The following is an 18,791-nucleotide window of genomic DNA, read 5'->3' on the forward strand; positions in this document are numbered from 1 at the left end:
TAACTAGAGCTATTTCTTTCAAAAACATTGTCTCTAAACATAAGCACGCAGTTAAATGTGTTGGTACCAATTGAAGAATGGTTGACTCTTCGAGAATGACTTAATTTGGTCTTTTTATTCATTACTACTACTATTATTACCTAAACACAAAAACAGACTCATTCCCTTAAGAAGTTTGTCATGCCGTCCATCGTTGGGACGAGTCACCCGGTTTACACAACAACTACCTTTGAAAAGAACCGTGGCATTAAGAAAACTAAAGGCTTATTATCTACTAAAATATAAAAAGAAGCTACTAAATCAAACATAGAAGTAATAAAGAAACAAAAATAAAGAAGTTAATAAGCAAAAACTACTGAAGATAGAATGAATATACATAATAAGAGAAAGAGAGAGAATATATACATAATAAGAAAAGAGAAAATAATATAAAGTTATTACAGGACAAATGTCTCAGAATGTATCAAATATGATAAATAAACTCCACCCCCTGAATAAAGATAAGCATTGTCCTCAATGCTTAACAAAATAAAAGTAAAAGAGGGGAAAGAGTGAAGAAAACTCCCTATGGCTCCTTGGACATCTCTGTGTCCCCAGCAATATCATCGCCCTCAGGATCAGCCAACTGAATCGTATCATCCTCAACTCTGAGTGTGGCTGGGTTAGCGAACATCTGACGCACTACCTCAGCAGTGTCGGCAGCAAGGTCTTGCTCTTCAGACTGGCCAGCTGGTGCCACCGGTGCAGACGGTGCTGTAGGATCTGGGATAGAATGGTCTAGGTCAAGCAGCATGTCAAAGGGGAGATCTCTGGCTGTAGCAAGCCTGGTCACCTGTCTTCGGAGCTTGTCCACTGACTTCTTGTTGGACTAGGACTTTCTCATCTTCTTTACTTTTTTTTCCAACTCTTCGATCACTGACCCGTGCTATACCAAGGTAGCCATAATAGTGTTCTGGTTCTCTAGGAGCTTCTTCGATGTCTCTTCAACTGTTGGGGAAACTGAGGTGCCTGAACCGAATATTGCACTGCAACAGTACTACATAAGTCAGAAAGCTTTACAGTGGCTGTCTGTATTCAGTTTTTGAGGCTCGCCAATGTCTGGGAGACTCGCAACGTAGAAACAGGGACAGTAGGCATAGGCACTGGCTTTAGAGCCGAGATGGGAGATGTGGAGGGAGTTGTGAAGGGAGCTGTAGTAGGGGCTGTGGAGGAAGGCGGAGGCATATCTGCGGCACTGGAGGAAGGTTTGGCCGAAGTGGATGATTCATCAACTGCCTCGACAGCTACCATAGCTGGCTCATCAGACAGGCCTGCTGTGGCAAAAGGCGGAACTTTCTTTTTTTGGGTTGTTCTCATCCATCAATGAATACCATGTAAAAGGCTTCTTCGGCTTCACCTTCTTGTCATAATCCCTCGGCTCTACCCTTGCATCCGTGAGATATTCTATGATAGTGTTGAGATATAGGTAGGAAGAGTCATCTTGCTGAGTAATCACTGAGATATTGGCCGACATCACGGCACCTACATTGATAGGGTACCCAGCCATAATAGAAGCAACCAGAACTACCCGAGGAATCGAAAGGTAAGTCTCATTATGACTTGGGTCCAGTCTGCTGGAGACGAAGGTTTGCCACCCCTTCGCTTCAAAACTCGGAGTGCTCCGGTGGATAGGAATCCCAACGGCAATCTATGCAGGTGGTGGCCTTGGTGCTGCTAGAATTTTTGCTAACCAAGGTCGTGCTGCGTCTCCCAATGCATACTTCTCCAAATATTCCTTTGGCTCAACATCTTTAAAGCCCAAGTACGTGTTGAGTGCATGTTGATCAAATCTCACTTTCAAGTTACGTACTTTAGTCACTTTTGTCCCCTTTTTGATGTAAGCCACATTTGCATAGAATTCTCGGACCAGGTACTCTTTGGCATCCATTACACTTGCGACCTTGACTGTATGGCCGGCTGCTCCTGAACAGAGGCTGAGTTGCCCTTTGGTGCTTCCCTAGATAGGACATATGAGCTCGTCTCGGAGAGATCTGCACCTCTCCCTCTGCCAGCTATAGATTTATTTGTAATTGTCTTTTGTTGGCCAAGGGGCAAGGCACTCTTACCTCGACCTCGAGAAGGTTCACCCCTCCCTTTAGGTGTGTCGCCTCGTCCCCTAGATCGATCCATTGTCTGTATCAAGCAAAGGCGATTGTTAGTTGCAATTCAATGTTCAAACATACCCAGGAGACATGCAAGTAAGATATAAACCAAAAGGCACAGTGAGGGTACACAGTCAAAGCATGCTTGTAGGAAACCAGATCTGCGGTCCGCACAATGTTCTTGCAGCCGTAGATTTGGACTTGCGGACCACATAATTTTGTCTTGTGATCGCAAAAGTGAAGTGCGATCCACATAATTTCACTTGCGGCTGCACCTCTGAATCCCAAAAAGTGCCAACTCTCTGATGACAGAGAATTGGCTGATGTGCGGCCGCAACCTATTTTCTGTAGTCCGCACAATTAGACCTGCGGCCGTACATTTGAGTCAAAAAGTGTAGACTCTCTGATGACAGTAAAAGGGTTGTTTTGCGGCCGTGATGGGAAATCTACGGTCTGTACATTTTATCTTGCGGCCGCAGATCCCTGTTTTCACTATGTTTCCCTAATATCAGAATCTGCGGACCGCACAATTTCAGGTGTGGCCACAGAATTCAAAACCTACGAAAAAACAAGTTTTTTTTCTATCTAGGTTTTGCAATTTCAATAACATAGAGGCATGAAAATATGTTTAACCAGTCCCCACAGAGCACGTATTAGTTAACCCATTATAGATTTACCCCCACATGAATGCACAATTGAATTCTATTGACAAATGGCCTAAAAATGACTAAAATCTACAAATTAAAAGAAAAATATTAACAAGATATTGAAGCATACCAAATGAATGAGTGTGATGAGTGACTGAACAAAGATATTGTGTGTGTAGATAGATAGATTCACCAAGAATTTTCAAGAGAGTGTTATTTTTGTGCTCAGAGAGTGAAAACCGTAACCCTGGCCCCTCTGCCCTTCTATTTATACTTATGGTCTATGAAAGGGGAAGAAGGTCGAGTGCGGCCGCACATTTTCATTGTGCGGTCCGCACAAATTAACTACGGTCCGCACTTCTTTCAACACTTAGCCACATTTTTGTCCACAGTTCCTGTAAGTCACACTCAACTCTGTAGCACACATCAAATCAAGTTAGAACAAAAATAACACCTAACTACCAAAGGAAAAAAAAGAAACATGGGTTGCTTCCCAAGAAACGCCTGATTTAATGTCGTGGCATGACGTAAAATACCATTAATTGAAATAAAATAACCGTCCCGACGTAGCTATCTCCAACTTTTTCCAAGTAGTGCTTCACCCGGTGACCATTGACTCGAAATACTTTATTGTTTTTGTTCTTTAAGTCCAATGCGCCAAAAGGAGTCACACACACAATTTTAAAAGGACCACTCCATTTAGACTTTAGCTTCCGGGAAACATCTTCAACCTTGAGCTAAACAACAATACAAGCCCACTTTGAACTCTTTGTTCCAAATGTATTTGTCATAAAGATATTTCATCTTTGCTTTGTACAAGGACGAACTTGCATAAGCATGGTACCAGAGCTCATCCAATTCATTCAAATGTGCAACCCTCAAGTTAGCGGCTACATCCCAATCAAGATTCAACTTCTTTAGAGCCCACATGGCCTTGTGCTCAAGTTCCACCGGAAGGTGACAAGCTTTTCCGAACACCAACCGGTATAGTGACATTCCGATAGGTGTTTGGTAAGCCGTCCGATAAGCCCATAGTGCATCATCAAGCATCTTGGCTCAATCTATCCGATTAATATTCACTGTTTTGGACAAAGTACTCTTTATCTCCCGGTTGGAAACTTCCACTTGACCGCTAGCTTGTGGATGATAGGGAGTCGTGACTTTATGAGTAACACCATACTTTCTAAGTAAAGTGTCAAAAGCCTTGTTGCAAAAATGTGACTCCTCATTGCTTATAATTGCCCGCGAAGTACCAAACCTTGTGAAAATATTCTTCTTCAAGAACGCCACCACACATCTTGCCTCATTGTTGGGTAGAGTAATGGCCTCAACCCATTTGGACACATAATCCACCGCGACCAAGATGTAGGTATTTCCACAAGAACTCACAAAACGACCCATAAAGTCAATACCCCATACATAAAAAATATCAATTTCTAAAATGGTAGTGAGAGGCATTTCATTTTTCTTTGAGATTCCACCGGCCCGTTGACATTCATCACATCTTTTCACTAGCTCACTAGCATCCTTGTAAAGAGTGGGCCAATAGAAATCGCAACTTAGAACTTTGGCTGTTTTTCTTGCTCCACCATGATGACCACCATATGACAAAGTATGACAAGCCCCAAGAATTTCACATTGCTCTTCTTCTGGTACACATATTCTAATCACCCCATCCATACAAATCCAGAAGAGGTATGGTTCATCCCAATAATAATCTTGACAATCTCGTTTGAGTTTCTTCCTTTGGTTTGAAGAGAACTCATCCGGGATGATTCCACACACAAGGAAATTTGCAAGATCCGCGAACTATGACACCTCTTTCATTGAAATAGCCAAGAGTTGCTCATCGAGGAAAGAGTCATTGATTTCAAGGCCATCATGCGGCCTCCCCTCCTCCTCCAAATAAGACAAGTGGTCTGCCACTTGGTTTTCACTCCCTTTTCTATCTTGGATGTCAATATCAAACTCTTGCAACAAAATAACCCATCTCATCAACCGAGCTTTAGATTTCTTCTTGATCATAAGATAACGAAGCCGCATGATCCGTGTGGACAATGACCTTTGCACCCATCAAGTACGGGCGGAACTTCTCAATTGCAAACACAATGGCAAGGAGCTCTTTCACCATAATAGTGTAGTTAACTTGGGCACTATTCATTGTCTTACTAGCATAGTAGACCGGATGAAAAATCTTGTTGATGCGTTACCCCAAAACAGCCCCAACCGCTACGTCACTTGCATCACACATGAGTTCAAAAGGGACACTCCAATTTAGAGCTGTGATGATGAGAGTAGTTGTCAACTTGAACTTCAACAATTCAAAAGCTCTAATGCAATCATCATTGAAGTTAAACTTAGCATCCTTATTAATAAGCTTGCGCAACGGATTTACCACCTTAGAGAAATCTTTGATGAAGTGGCGATAGAAACTCGCGTGGCTTAAGAAACTTCGCACACCCTTTATTGAAGTTAGAGGTGGAAGTTTAAAAATTACCTCAATCTTTGCCTTGTCAACTTCAATTCCATTCTTTGAGATTTTGTGGCCAAGGACAATGCCTTCCTCGACCATGAAATGACACTTCTCCCAATTAAGCACCAAATTTGTTTCTTCACATCTTGCCAACACTATATCCAAATTGGCAAGACATTAATCATCAAAAGAATCTCCAACCACCGAGAAGTCATCCCTGAAAACTTCAAGGCAGTCCTCCACCATGTCTGGGAAAATAGCCATCACACACCTTTGAAAATTCGTTGGTGCATTGCACAAACCAAATGGCATCCACTTGAAGGCGAAAGTACCATAGGGACATGGAAAGGTTGTATTCTCTTGATCCTTTGGAGCAATAAGAATTTGGTTGTAGCCCGAATACCCATCAAGAAAGCAATAGAAAGCACGGTCGGCAAATCTATCAAGCATTTGATCTAAGAAAGGAAGTGAAAAATGATCTTTTCTTGTGACTTTGTTGAGATTATGATAGTCCATACACACCATCCATCCGGTCACCATTCTTGTAGGAATCAACTCATTCTTGTCATTGGTGACCACCGTCATGCCCCCCTTCTATGGGACACATTGAATCGGAGAAGTCCACAAACTATCAGAGATGGGGTAGATAACCCCGACATCCAACCACTTGATAATCTCCTTCTTGAAAATTTCTTGCATAGTCTCATTAAGTCTCCTTTTATGTTCAATAGATGGTTTGGCGCCTTCCTCCAAGTTGATATTATGCATGCAAAATGCGGGGCTTATCCCCCTGAATATCCGCCAAAGTCCACCCAATAGCCTTCTTCCTCTTTTGTAGCACCGCCAAAGTGGAGTTTACCTGCACGTTAGTCAAACAAGAGGAAAGAATAAATGATAAACTAGAAAAAGGACCAAGAAATTCATACCGAAGATGTGGAGGCAATGGCTTCAACTCCAAGGTAGGAGGCTCTTCATTAGAAGTATTTGTAGGAGGAGTTGTCCTATTTTCAAGATCTAAGGATAATGTTCGGGGTGCATAGTTGTACGACCCCATTCCTTGCAAAGAGTTCACACATTCCATGAATCCATCCATCTTGTCATCATCAAAGTTGAGCAAGACAGCCTCCAACATATAACCAACATTAATCATAGAACTTGACTCATCAACAATAACATGGGTCACCAATTCCACAAAAGAGCACACCTCATTGCTATTTGGTTACCGCATGGACTTACACAAATGGAAGACCACTTTTTCATCACCAACCAGGAATGTAAGTTCTCTAGCTTCAACATCACAAAGAGCCTTTCCCGTAACAGGGAAAGGCCTTCCAATAATAATTGGCACCTCATAATCAACTTCACAATCTAGAATGACAAAAGCCGTTGGAAGAATGAATTTATCAACATAAACCAAGACATCTTCAACCACTCCCAGAGGTCTCTTCATAGTACGATCGGCCATTTGCAATCTCATAGAGGTGGGTCTTGGTTGCCCAATTCCCAAGGTCTTAAAGACCGAATAGGGCATAAAATTGATACTTGCCCCATGGTCACAAAGAGCTTTTTGCAAACTCGACACTTCCAATTGTACAAGGAATCGTGAAAGCACCAGGATCATCCAACTTAGGAGCCATTGAATGCACAATTGCACTCACTTGATGAGTGACTTTGATGGTTTCAAAATTCTTTGACTGTTTCTTTGTCACGAGATTCTTCATAAACTTTGCATAGCTGGGCATTTGTTCCAAAGCTTCAATTAATGGCACATTGATTAAGAGACTCTTCTTCATTTGAATGAACTTCTTGAATTGATTCTTGCCATTTTGCTTGGCAAGTCTTTGAGGGTATGAAGGTGGAGTCTTAGGCAATGGTTCCTTATCCTTTTGCACTACCGGCTCCGGTATGTAATAATGTGATCCCTAGACAGGCTCACCTCCTCTTGAGTCCCTTCCACACTATCATCAATATCAATCTAAACTTCATACTTCGATTGCACCACATTGTTCGGGACCTCTTCTTCTTGTACCACTTGCTCATCATCCACAAGTTGCCTTTGACTTGAGGTGGGTGCATTCCCATCTCTTCCACTTCTTGTAGTAACGGCCATAGCATGCCCCGTGTTGTGTTTCACCCTTTGGGTTTACTACCGTGTCACTTGATAGTGCCCTTTTAGGACGGGAATTTAGAGCTTGAGAGATGTGCCCCATTTGCAATTCTAAGTTGCGGATCGATGTGTTGTGTGAGGCAAGTTGGGTATCCGAATCGGCATTCTTTTTCATCATTTGCTTGAACATATTCTTAATACACCCCATCTTATTATTTGAAAAACTTGGACCATGGGAAGGATAACGAGGTGGATTGCTCGGTTGTTGATACATCGGGGGCCTTTGAAAATCCGACCCCCGATTACCTTAATTATTGTTCCATCCGCCTTGATTGTTATCCCCCCTCCCTCAAATTTCCTTAATTATTGCTACTCCAATTTCCTTGATTGTTGTTGTTATGCCAATTCCCTTGATTGTTGCTTGTTAGAATTCCAATTGCTTTGATTGTTTTGAGGTCGTCATTGTTGTTGGTTTGGGCCTTGGAAGTTGTTTCTTTGCCGTTGAAAGTTGTTCACATATTACACCTCCTCTTCTTGTTCATTATAAGAATCATCTTGATCAAAATCACTATCTTCTTGCACATAATTCTCCACTCAATTTTGCACTTATAGACCTTTAATCCTCTTCTTGTTCACCATCATATTCACTCCCACCTTAGCATTGACTTGCTTGGGATTTTGCACTTGATTTAGTTGGGCCTTTGCTAGTTGCGTCATGGTGGTTGTCAACTCGGCAATGGATTGCCCATGATCTTGCAATTCTTTGTGAAGGTGAATCATGTTTGGGTCACCTTGTGGAACATTGGCCCGGAATTGCCAAGCCGATGATGTTTCCTCCATCTCATCCAAAATCTCACACGCTTCTGCATAAGGCGTAGTCATGAAATTCCTACCAGCAAGTTGATTCACTACACATTGGTTGGTTGTGTTAATCCCACGATAAAAAGTTTGTTGAATCATATTCTCCATCATATCGTTGCCGGAACATTCCTTAACTATTGTTCTATAGCGTTCCCATATCTCGTGTAGTGGTTCATTTGGCTCTTGATTTAATGCCAAAATCTCATCACGAAGTATAGCCAGGTGCCCCGGATAAAAGAATTTAAAAATTAACGTTTCCGCCAACTCATCCCAAGTGTGAATGGAATGACTTGGCAATTGTTCCAATCAATCTAAAGCTTTCCCCCATAAAGAGAACGGAAAAAGCCTTAGCCTCAATGCATCCTCGGAGACATTTGTTTGTTTACTCCCCCAACAAGTGTCCACAAACCCCTCAAATGTTTGTACACGTTTTGAGTTGGAGCACCGGTGAAGAAATCCCGTTTCTCAAGCAAAGTGAGGATCACATTGGGGATTTGAAAGTTGCCTGCCCTAATACCGAGAGGGACTATTGCACTTGAATATCCTTCATTGGATAATATCCGGTGTGGAGCTGCTCCTGGTGAAGGTGGGGGTGGAGCGAGGACATTGTTATGAGGCACTCGGCCTATTCTATTGGCTTAAGGTTCAAGAGGAACCTCATCAACTTGATCATCCTCGATGTCCACATCCCCCAAAGGTAAATTTTTGGGCTCATTGTTTGCTATGGTTGTACCTACAATTTCTCAAACAAGTTAGTAACACGGAAGGAAAAGAAGATATTCTAAAAATACACTCAAATATATAGTTAATACCGTTTTTAACTCCCCGTCAATGACGTCAAAAATTGATCGCGTCCACAATACACCTCAATAAGAGATATGACACGGTCATATGCAATAATAATTACCCAACTAGGAGTCGGGTCGAATCCACTGGAAGTTATAATGGGAGTTAGGAGTCTATATTTGAATCAAGCAAATGGGTTATCTAAGATTGCACTTCCACAACAATGTATTATTTTCTATTTCTACTATTACTCTAATGAATGCATAATAAAGAAAATAGATTATAAATAAAGGTTTTTGAGGGTTTTCCAATTGGATTAAAGGCCTAGGGTTGTGACCATAAACTAATCGTTTACCTAATGGGATAAAGACGTCAATGCTTGTTTTATTGATTCGGGTGTCTTATAACTCTCAACTCTACGTTATCCACTCAATACCTCTCGGTCAAAGAGTGATTTTGCCCAATTTGACTTTCTCAAATCCAAATAGGTATCAACCAAAACAGTTGATAAGAGCTCAAGTCGGCTTATTATTATCTCTAGTTTGAACCCTTTAATTAGGTTAATCAATCTCTCAATTAACCCAATTCCTTGTTAGCTAAGTTAGCCTAGACTAGGTACCTCTTTCTCAAGTAGAGACTAAGTCAAATAGGCATGAATCAATGTTTGTAACCATTAATTCTAAAATTGAAGCATGAAGTAAGCTAAATAATCAACACTCAATCATAAACAAGCACTAAATTAGATACCCATAAGGTTTACACACTAGGGTTGGGTCACAAACCTAGTAAAGGTCTAGCTACTTATAATGAAAATTGCAGAAAATAGAGAAGAAAAGCTAATTAAACTCATAATGGAGACCTAATCAGAGCTTGAAACAGAACCTCTCTATGCAATCAACAGATCTTCCTAAACCAGTTCCACCGCCAGCCCCACCTGACCCGCTGCCCCAAATAGCCAATCAAAATTCAACATCTAACCCTCTGAACCCTTCAACCACAATAGCTCCACCACCAACGACTTTCAATCCCCAAACTTCAACCCTTCCGATTGCAATCCAAACAAACCCCACATATCAATCATCCCCCTCTCATCCTAGCAAAAATAAGATCCCTACTCTTCAACCCCTAGATGTGCTTCATCTTGAAAGCTCATTTTAAAATTCCCAAAATTTAGCCAACAATTCACAGTACCAGCAAGAAGCACCCAAGGTTCAGAAGAATTTGGCTATACCACCACCACTGAAAGTGTTTTCGAATTTTGACCCCCTTTCTCGCCACTATAGAGCCTTCAATGGCTTGCAAAACCTTCAAGCTAATGCCCAACAAAATGCAGATCAAAACATGGGAATCAATAATCCATTATCCAGCACAATCAACAATCAAAAAATTCAAGTTAGACCTCCTAATGCAGTCTCAAAACCATCCTTCGCAGCCTCTGTCTCAGCTGCCCTCTCCGATAATTCGAAGGGTAAATAACTAGTTGAAATTAATCATGGCACTCATATGGGTAAGCCAGATGTTTACTTCTCTGCTGAAGATTATTTTATTAATCTAGCTGAGGATTGCAAGTTTACAATAGTAGGAAAGTTTATCAGAGGAAAACCCAGCATGAAAGAAGTTAGAAAATCGTTTATTAGTCATATTCCCCTTAAAGGTGCTGTCAAAATAGCCTATTATGATCCTAGCCATGTATACATTGACTTTACCAATGAATCTGATTTCTACCATATCTACTTTAAACCCTTCATTACCCTCGGTCCATATATTATGAACATCATTAAATGGACTCTTGACTTTGTCCCTGAATGTGAAACCTCAATTGCTCTGGTCTGGATCTTAATTTATCAATTTCCATGGTATCTTTTTAGATGGGATATTCTTTCAAGAATGGTTAGTTCTGTTGGTACTGTTATGGCACTAGACATGGACACTTATTCTAAGTCTAGAGGAAATGTGGCCAAGCTTAAAGTTGAAATTGATCTCTTAAAACCCAAACAAGGTCAAATTTGGGTGGGGTTCAAGAGATTAGGCACTAACGAGGAGGATGGATATTGGTTAGACATAGAGTATGAAGGTGATCCCTCATACTGCCAATATTGTTATATGCAAGGCCATGATATATCTTCCTGCAGAAATAAGAAAAGGGATGAAGAAGCTCAGGATCAAGTTATGAAAAGAGATGAGGAGGTTCAGGTTTTGGGTACATCCACTAAAGAAGTAAGCAATGATGAATGGACTGTATAGAGAAACAATAAGAAGAAGAATCAACAATCAAAGGGAAAGAATATTTTGAGTGGATCATTGCAACAAACTCAATGTGAAGGCAACTTCACAGAGCACAACTTGCAATTGCAGAAGGAAGAGCATCTAATCCAATAGTCAAGGGATCAGGGGAACACTCAGAAACATGTGATGAATAAAGCAAAACATTCTGACTATATTTCACAAAACCAACAAGTACCAAAGTAGCATAATAGATCAAATAAAAGAGTTCATTAACAAGCACAACCGAGTAACCATACAAACTATCTTCCTCAAACCTCCAAGCAATCATTGTCACAAATCAATACAACTAACCAACCCGTTCCAAGCTTAAAACAAAACACTCTTCCAACCACAAGCTCCCAATCATAACCTACTACACCCAAGCCTAACTACTCAGCAGACACTCACCAAATCCCTCCTCCCAAAAAAGGACAATCCTCCCAGGTTAAATCCAATATTATATCCATTTCCACCCCTCATAAGCAACAAACTCCAACATCCCTAATCGAGACCATCCCAAGACCAATACAAAACAGTCCAACCCAACAAATAAACCTTACTTCAGTGCAATCAGTAAAATTACAATCTCATCATACCCTTTATGTACCACATGACCCTCCACCGGATGATCCCCTACCAACAGATATTGCTTCTACTGAAGGCAATAATGATGTAGAGCTCGAAAATAAATATGATGTAGATTCAGAGTTTGAAGCCGATGGGGAAGAATCAGAAACAACTGAAAATAATCCAATCATAAATGACACTGAAGATGACTATGAAAGTGTTGTAGATCAATCGGAGTCCAGTAATGAAAATACGGATGCAAAATCCACTAACAGTGATGATGTGGATGACGTATTGCTTGAAGCTTGCTCTACTCAACTACATCTATCAGATAAAATTGCTCAAGCCTTTGGGGAAATCTCTGATAAGCACCATCTCTCGCCTAGAGGTTTTGAATTAAAAAGGGTTAGTCTATCATATAAGGGCGGTAGAGGAAACGGGAGAGGCAAAGGTATTCCTACTGTGAGATACTCACAGGACAAAGATTATCAATCATTATCCTTTTAATGATTAAGTCTCTTATTTAGAATATTAGGGGCATCACGTCACAGGGTGCCTTTGACAGACTCAAGCAACTCAAAAGATCGCACAATCTATTGTTCATTGCCATCATGGAACCTTTCTGTAACAGTTCCAAACTTGAGAAGTTTAGGAGAGGACTGCGATTTAACTTTGCATTTGCCAACTACAGTAATAAAATTTGGTTTTTTGGTGATAATGTAGTTAATTGTACAGTTATTGATGACATGCCTCAATATATTAATTGTTCAAATAATAACAACGGGGTAACATTATTCATCACTTTGGTATATGCCAACTGTAAGGCTCATCTCAGGGAATCGTTGTGGGATGATATCCTATCTTTTTCTGATGATATGACTTCACCATGGATGGTCGCTGGCGACTTTAATTCTATCGTGGAGCCTGAGGAGAAAAAGGGGTAGAATTCATAGTATGTCTAAAAGCCTTCCTTTCATTAATTGTATAGTAAGCAATGGTTTGATGGACCTTGGCTACTCTGGTAACCCCTTCACCTGGTGTAATGGGTGGGTACCTAGTAAGAGGATATGGGCAAGATTGGATAGGAAATTAGTAAACTCTGAATGGTTGCATATATTTTCTGATACTTCAGTTGTTCATTTGGTCATAACTGGCTCTGATCATGCCCCACTGCATTTTTCTACGGCCAACACTCAATGGGAGCCTAAGAAATATTTCAGATTCTTAAACATTTGGACTGAATAAGAGGACTTCTTAAAAGTTGTTGAACAAGCTTTGGCAGATACAGGTCGAAGGAGGTCCTATGTGGAAATTTCATCTCAAGCTTAAGAATGTTTGTAAGAGTCTCTCCTCCTGGTCTAGAAACACTATTGGGAATATTTTTGACAAAACCAAGGAACTACAAAATAGACTTGCAGAGCTTGAGGATAGATGTTTGAATGATAACTCAGAGTATAATAGGATGGAGTACAACAATGTGAATGCTCAGCTTATCAAGCACTTTAAAAATGAAGAATCCTTTTGGAGGCAAAAAGCTCGATTGAAGTGGTATTCAGAGGGGGATAATAATACAAGGTTCTTTCATTCTGTTATCAACTCCAGAAGGAAAAAGCTACAGTTAACAAGAATAAAAAAACAGGATGGCACATGGATTGAAAATAAGGATGACATAGTTACTAAAGCCGTTGCCTTTTTTGAACATCAATTTGCACAAGAGACTACATGTAGAGATTTTTTATGCTCAGGAGGCTTCCTAGAGTAATAGGTGAAGATGACAACCTAGCATTGGAGGCCATTCCAACTATGAATGAAGTGAAACAAGTAGTTTTCTCTATGAGTAGTAGTAGTTCACCTGGTCTGAATGCCTTATCTGGGAAATTGTTTCATCATTGCTAGGATATTATTGCTGAGGATCTTTATGATGTTATACTGGATTTCTTTTCTGGTAATGAATTCCCAAGATCTTTCACTCACACATGCCTAGTCCTTATCCCTAAAATTGACAACCCCCAACAATACACTGATTTTAGGCCCATTAGCTTAAGCAACTTCACTTCCAAAATCATATCCAAGCTGCTGAATACTAGACTATCCCCTTTGATGAATAAAATCATCTCCCCTAACCAAACGGGCTTCATAAAAGGGAGATCGATATCTGACAATGCAATACTCACACAGGAATTGGTTCACAATTTAAAAAGGCCAAATATCAATAGGAATGTACTGTTCAAACTGGACATGGTCAAAGCTTTTGATAGGATTGCTTGGGACTACCTTTGCCGACTTTAAGACAATTGGGATTCTCTGAATTTTGGATTGACATGGTTACCAGGTTGGTCTCTAACAACTGGTATTCCATTAATATCAATGGAGTTAGGCATGGATTTTTCAAATCCTCAAGAGGTCTCAAACAAGGTGACCCACTATCTCCCTCACTATTTGTTATTGGAGCTGAGCTATTATCTAATATGATGGATCAATTGAAGAATGAGAATTTTATCCCCTTCTCCGTGGACCATGGCAGTCCTTTGATCACTCATCTTACATATGCCGATTACACTATACTCTTTTCCTCTGGGGATCTCCTATCCATTTCCATGATGAAAAGGAAGCTAGAAAATTATGAGCAAGTCTCAGGCCAAATGGTGAATAAAAGGAAATCTTCTTTTCTGGTATCTCCCTCTACTCCTATTTCTATCATAGATGATATCAAATGCATTACTGATTTTTCTCATTCCCCTTTCCCTTTTACTTATCTGGGGTGTCCTATTTACATTGGAAGAATTTTTTTTGATTATTTTAAAAATATGGTGGCCAAAATAGCAAATAAAACTCAAGGGTGGAAAGGAAAACTTCTTTCTATTGGGGATAGAGCGGTCCTTATCAGGTCTGTACTGCATTCACTATCATTGCATATCACATTTGTTGTGCATCCACCAAAAATTACCCTTGGACATATTGAAAAATCTCTTGCTAATTTCTTTTGGGGATCTTTAGAAAGCAAGAGAACTTATTACTAGTTTTTATGGAAGAATTTATGTTACCCTAAGGTAGAGGGAGGGATAGGATTTAGGTCATTGCATGACATGTGCATTTCATTTACTGTTAAAGCTTGGTAGAATTTCAGAACTCATAAGTCCCTTCTCACTCTCTTTTTGGAAGCCAAGTACTGTAAAAGAAGTCATCCAGTTTCTAAAAAGAAGAACTATTCTCAATCTGCCTCTTGGAGAAGGCTAATGGATATCAGAAAAGATTGTGAAAAGTATATCTTATGAAAAGTGGGAAAGGGCAACATCTCTTTTTTGTGGGACAACTGGACAAACAAAGGTGTATTAGCCAAAGTAATTAGACAAGGCAACAAATCTAAGAAGATTAGAGTGTCCGATTTTATCTCAAGTAATCGATGGAATCTGGAAAAGCTCCATGATGCTCTTCCTCCTAATTTGGTATCTCATATCGAGTCTATCAGTATTACTTCGGGAGAGAAGAATCAACATATTTGGCTTGCGAATCACAATGGATCCTTTTCAAGCAAATCAGCCTGGAAGGCTCTTAGGAAATCTAAAGGTTCCTCACTTACCCTCTCTAAGATTTGGCATAGTAAGTTACTATTCAAAGTCTCTTTCCATACATTGCGGTTATTGAATGGTAAATTATCCACAAATGATTCTTTGGTTAAATTTAGTGTGCATGGCCCTTCAAAATGCTATTATTATCCTAATGGTACCTCTGAGTCTATTAAGCATCTATTTTGTGAAAGTGCCGTTGCTGGAAAAGTTTGGAAATATTTTTAAGATGCATGTGATTTGAGAACGCAATCTACAGGTGGCATAAGAGCCAAATTTATTAGATGGTGGATTGTTCAACCTCAAAATAAAGTTCATGAGTTGATATTGCAATGTCTTCCATCTGTTATATGTTGGAAAATTTGAAAGTATCGATGTACTTATAAATATGAGGGAGTTAGAAATACTACTAGCAGTATCATTGCAAAAATTACATACCTGATACGACTGCTTCTTTCGGATCAATTTCCTTCTTTATCCTTCACCTTTTCCTTTCCAAGAATTACCCAAATGGTTGATAGGATTAAGCCCAAGCTGAGCATTATTCCAGTGATATGGAATAATCCTGCTTTCGGTGAGTTCAAATTAAATGTAGATGGGTGCAGCAAAGGAAATCCTGGGAGCGCGGGGGTGGTGGGATTTTAAGAGATCACCTTGGACATATGGTCATGGCTTTCACTGTATATCTTGGGTGTTGCTCCAATAATTCAGCTGAGGTGCAGGCTATTAAAACTGAAATGAGGTGGTGTTTAGACTACGGCTTTAACAGATTAACTATTGAATCAGACTCTTTACTTGTTCTTCAAATGATAAAGGGAGAAATCTCCACGGCATGGCAAGTCAGAGAAGAAGTCAAAGAGATTCAAGCAATGAACACAGATGGACAGTTTTAATTCACTCACACCTTCAGGGAAGGTAACATTCCAGCTGATCTTCTAGCAAATTTAGCGGAAAGAGATAGAAAATATCAGTTCTTCATTGGGGCTATAAACATGCCAAGGCAGATTACATTCTCAGTGAAAAATGATGAGCTAAGAAGACCAAGTTTTAGAATTAAGGTGAGGAAGAACACCTTCATCTTTGATCCAGGTTGAATGTGATATTTGTGCTAAGTTTCATACTTAGCAATTTTGGGACCTTAATTGTTTCAGGAGTAACCCTCCTTTTCTTTCTGTTTTCTTAGGGATAAGACAATTGTAAAGTTGGATTTGTCCAATTAGCTCTATTTTGACGAGGTCAGGTATATGCCCCTCCCCCCCCCCCCCCTCATGTTCCTTTTAACTTATCTTCAATATAATCTCCTATGGAGAACCTTTGGCGGAAAAAAAAATCATAATGGAAGATTAAAATGATGAAATCTAATGTTAAAATACCAAAATAATGTAAAACTTCCTAAAATAGTAAAGAAAAACGGCTACAACAGCTTCAGATGTTCCAACTTGACCTAATTTTATAAAACTCGTCTATTTATACTGGACTGAAAATTTCGGACAAAAATACCCCTTGGGAGGTTCTGCGGCCGCACAATTCCATGTGCGGTCTGCAAATTCTTCAGCTGGCAGGAAGTAGAGTTCTGCGGTCGCACATTTCTGAACTGCGGCGGCGAGGCAATCTTCTGCTATCGCATATTTCTGGACTGCGGCCGCGAGGCAATCTTCTGCGGCCGCACAATTCTTGTGCGGTCCGCAATTCACAAAGGCTCCTGGACTTGGTATTTTTGCATACTCTCTGATCTTTGACTCTTGGCTCAGTTCTGCGGCCGCACAATTCATGTGCGGTTCGCACATTGCTGAAAGCTATGTTAGATGTTTCTTCTTAGTTTGCGGCCGCAGATGGAATATAATTCTACGGTCCGCAATTTCTTCTGCGGTCGCTGAATTCCTTCTGCGGACCGCACATTTGTGTTTCTGCGTCCTTTATTGCCTTGCGCTTCAGAACACTCCTTTTTAAGTCGGATTTCATCTCGGGAGACCAAAATTCCAGCATTCCTGCAATTTTGTACAATTTTATTAATTTCGGGAACACAATTCAATACTTTCGAACTAAAACAAAAATTAAAAGGTGCTAATAAGCAGTTAAAATCATCACTAATCAGTGGGCTGGCCATTATAAGACTCGTCAAAATGATGGTCCATCCCAGCCCAGCCTGTCAATTGCTAAAGCCCACGTGGTTTGGACTGAGCTAGCCCCGCCCCGCCCATATTGACCGTTGTACAAGTGATGTTTCCACATGCATAATGGAGAGTTGATCGTTCGTTTTTTTCTTGAGTTATGTAATGGTTTTAAGTTATGCTTTATTGTTTACTCAATAGTAAGAAAAAGAAGAAAATAAATCTGTTCTATCTAACATCGCTATTTGTCAAGAAATGAACTACTTAACTTGAAGTTCAAAAAAATTGATTTTTTGTAAAAAAAAAAAAAAATGTTTGTTTTTTGTGAAAAAGGTTAAATCTTCTTAAAATCAAATAAACAATTTTTTTTGCAAAAAAAGTGTGTTTGTTCGATCAGTTTAGAATTGATTAGATAAAAGTTATACTTAATTTGGAGAAATTACACTGAAATCACTTGCAGTAAACAAAGCATGCGTCCTCTCTAATTTTAATTGATTTTCGTTCGTTTATATGATCGGATCTCCCAGAAGGGGCCATTTGTTTTCCTCGAATAAAGAAATATGCATATATGGACCCTCCAACCATCAAACTTGCCATTCGATATTATTTAATGACCAATGAGGCTGCTTTCTAAAACAAGAAGTGTTTTGAAATAATTATTTTTAGCAAAAATAGCAAGTAAATAAGACCGGGGGAACTATTTAGGAACACAAATTTCAGGAATCAGGTTCAAGAACTAAATGTTAAGAACCTTTTGTCCCTTGGCACTAATTGACAATATTGACTTAAAAGTTATATTAGTGATCGTCGTGAGCACTAAAGTAATTGTTGAAAAGTTGGTTCGAATGATAATCCATAACATTAAAATATAAAACTAGAAAATATATAAAATTGTATTCTTAAAAGTTTTAAAAGATATATAAAAATCTACTGATGTCCAACATTTTAAATTATCAGAATAAAAATAAAATGTCTCACAACTTAAAAGGAATTGATACATTTTTTGATTGAAGGCAGAGACCGAGTTCCTGTTTTCAAAATAAGCTAAATATTACCCTTAATCGGCAAACCGAGGGTTATATATTGATAATCACTTGAAAGAGTCAAATTGTTTCATCATCTTGTCCATAGCAAAAATAGATAAGGATTTTTTTTTTAATCTCAGGCTTCACAAACTAAGTGGGCGTTTGGAGAAAAGAATTGTAAAATTCCAAAAAAAAAAGTAAATTTTTTATTCAAGTGAAAATGTAATTTAAAAATTAGAGTT

This window comes from Nicotiana tomentosiformis, chromosome 7, assembly GCF_000390325.3.
Source record: "Nicotiana tomentosiformis chromosome 7, ASM39032v3, whole genome shotgun sequence".
Lineage (NCBI taxonomy): Eukaryota > Viridiplantae > Streptophyta > Magnoliopsida > Solanales > Solanaceae > Nicotiana > Nicotiana tomentosiformis.